Here is a 3,427-nt window from a genome sequence, read left to right as displayed (position 1 = left end):
CGGCATCTGACCTCCACGGAACCGGACAAGGTGACATGGAGTGAGTGGGTGGGTTCGCGATGAAGAACCGCCGAAACTACACTTTGAACCGAACTAAGAGTTGCAAAGAACCGGCATCCGACCTTCATGGAACCGGACGAGGTGTCATGGAGTGAGTAGGTGGGTTCGCGATGAAGAACCGTTGAAACTACACATCGAAGCGAAATACAAGTTGCAAAGAACCGGCATCTGACCTTCAAGGAACGGAGACGTGACATGGACTGACTGGGTGGGTTCTCAGTCGTCGCATCATTTCCGTCGCTGCATGCAGACTCTCTCTCTCTCTCTCTTTCTCCATGTTGCATGCAAGCTTCTCACGCACAAAAAATTTCAGTTCCCTCCTGAACCGAACAGGCGCCATGGAATAGCTTCCAAATTAGCTGCGAAAAATAGAATACATCCATGATTTTGAACAGACCAACCTAAGCAGAGACATACTATAGAAGTATAAATCAAGTAGTACTACCATGAAGGCATGAACAGACCAACCTGCACATTTCTCCTCGGTCCCTCCACACTTCTCTAACTCGACGTGAGCATGCAACGGATCATGGTCCGACGCGAGATCACTGTCCTTCGTATGGAGGCCGACCAGTCGCAAGCACGCCGGCCACCACGAGGACACCACTAGCTGGAAGCAGACCCGTCGTTCCTGAGCATGACTCTGACCGCGTGCAGGCCGACCACAGCAAGGACTCCATTGGCTGTGCGCACGATTCCGGCCACGACCAGATCGACCGCCGCGAGGATGCTACTGGCCAGTTGCACGCCGACCGCCACCAGCCCCGGGCGTGGGGGCGCTGCTCTCCACAAAATCGTTGCCCTCCATGACCGCTGCGAGCACACCACCGTCCATAAGAAGGTTGTCTTCCGCGTGCAGGGCTCCGCCGCGAGCGGGGCGCAAGACGAATACGAACAGGGAGGAGGCGAAGTGGTAAGATTACATAGCATTGCGGTCCAAGTAGTGGAGGGGCACTGATGGTTGCTAGAAATAGTACATTAAAATCCAGGTTTTAATTCCATCTGATCTCCTTCTATTAAAACTTCATAATTATTTGTGTGTGAATTTGTCCAAGCAAGTTTACGGGCTAAGGCTCGGACGCTAGGTACATCCGGACATGCATAAGCTGGCTTGACCCACTAGCATCAATGAATCAATCAGGTAATATGATATGTGCGTGTACTGTGACCATGCGTTAGCACCAGATGTGCTTTAGGTCCATGCAATCTTGGACCTTGTGCGTGATAGGCAGATGCTAACTGACCATCTATGCTATGGTCAGAAGAAAGTGGCAGGATTCACATGCCAAAATTAGCATACTATTGCCGGAACCTTTAGTAAATGAGTATTTAATTAGGTTTGCCAAAATAGCACACTGACGATCCCTGCCACCTACAAAAGTTTGCTGCATACTTGCTCTCATTGAGTCTGAAAATGCAGAGACTAGGTTGCCGTTTCTGGACACTGCATCCATAAAGTTCTAGCTCACTTTTCCACTCTAGTCATGGCGATATTCAATAAATCATAAAATCAGAACCTTATCTATCCAAAGGTGCGAATCTTGATGCATATGAACGGTTCTGATAACCACCACCCTAACAAGTGTTGATAGCAAATCCATGTTCTATATATATATATATATATATATATATATATATATATATATAGCTTATATGTGGTTTTGTATTTGCTTTGATATGTATGTGTTCAGCTTGGATTCAAGCCTCTCGAAGAACGGCAGTTTCCTAGACACGGCGAAGATGGTAATCAGTCCGAGTCTTCGTGAAGATCTGGAGGGGATCTGTTGACTTATATATGTCTTTCTTAGACTTCAAGAAACCAATTCCTACTTTGTACCATTAATACTACTAGTTAATTTGAAACTTTGTCACGTGTGAATTAATGTGCTTGTTCATATGATAGTTCTGGAATCTCTTGATTTACCAGCATCAATATCTATATGTCATCCTATGATTGGTTCCATCCTCACTAATTCATTTGTTCAATTATAGATAGTGCATTGTTCCTTTGTGATAAAAATGAATTGTTTATTTTAGCCTGAAATGTAATTGCTACATCTCTGGAGAATCATTTGCAGAAATTTTTGACCAGGTTAATCATTTGAATCGTAGAGTGCCCACATTTAGGGTTTGGGGTTTCACAGCGGAATTATCGGGGCCTACCAAGTAGAGATTGTTCCACATGTCGTCATGTATTTACTATGGGAGTGTTTGATCAATGGCGTATGATGCGGAGAATGACAGTTCCAGCAATGTGTATAAGGTCCATGGTTGAATTACCTTGTTAGAACCTCTAGGCAATCAACTGTGCATCAAGAGCTGCTAGGGACATGTTGTTACAAGCATATCATATCAGATTGATACGTACAACTATGAACAGTTCATCTAAATGTGAGACGCAAGTTTATCCACATGGTTTTAAACCTAATGATAAGCTATGAATCCAAACCATGTACGACTCCTGCACAAACAGTTCATCTACATTGCGATTGTGTTCAAATGCTTCGAGTTGCTTGACTGGAAGAGGTTTGGTCAAGCCATCTGCGGTCGTGGACTATGCAATATCAATCTCTCGAAGAAATCACCGCACCAAAATAATTTTGCCCATGACATTAATAAGGGGAAGCATTAACCAAGGTTGATGGTAATTTCACGATCTTCATTCCAAGGATTATGGTATGCGAAAGGTACCTCATGATCCTTTTCACAACCGGCCAATGCGAGGTAGTAGAATAATGCAAGTGTTGACAAACCTTGTTCACCGAGAAGGAAATATCTAGCTAGGTCATGGTAATATACTAAAAGATCCCTAGGGAGCTTATGTATCATGTTTAATCATTCGCCCCAAAACCTCTCCCTTGATGGCACAAAGTTTTTTGGTACATGACACATGAAAGATCATAGGCTTGTGCTAACTCATACCCACGAGTTTGAGCAAATCCATTGTATACCCCCTCACATTGGAGCACATACGATGCCATGTAATTAAATATCGTGACTAGACTAAAATGACACCATGGACCCCCTCAAGTTTAGAGACAAATAGTGGTGCACTTTCTGGGCCGGAGAACTGTTTTGGACATCAAGCATAAGTTGAAAGATTGTAGACACATTTTGCTCAACCGAAATGTTTTTTTCTTCTGACATCTAGCAACATAAATGATGTTTTTTTGCTTGCAACACGACTTGTCACACTCACACTCTATGCACCCATTGTTCAAACTAAAAATGGGCATACCTAGGGACGGGTTGCATTTCACCCGCACAATGCTAAGCCCAACCTTGAAATGCCAAGCCGCTACAACAAAGATGGTGATCCATGATGGAATATCAGTAACATTTTCAAACGTTGCCATGCATATGGTAT

This window comes from Triticum dicoccoides, chromosome 7A, assembly GCF_002162155.2.
Source record: "Triticum dicoccoides isolate Atlit2015 ecotype Zavitan chromosome 7A, WEW_v2.0, whole genome shotgun sequence".
Lineage (NCBI taxonomy): Eukaryota > Viridiplantae > Streptophyta > Magnoliopsida > Poales > Poaceae > Triticum > Triticum dicoccoides.
Note: the sequence above shows the minus strand (reverse complement) of the source record.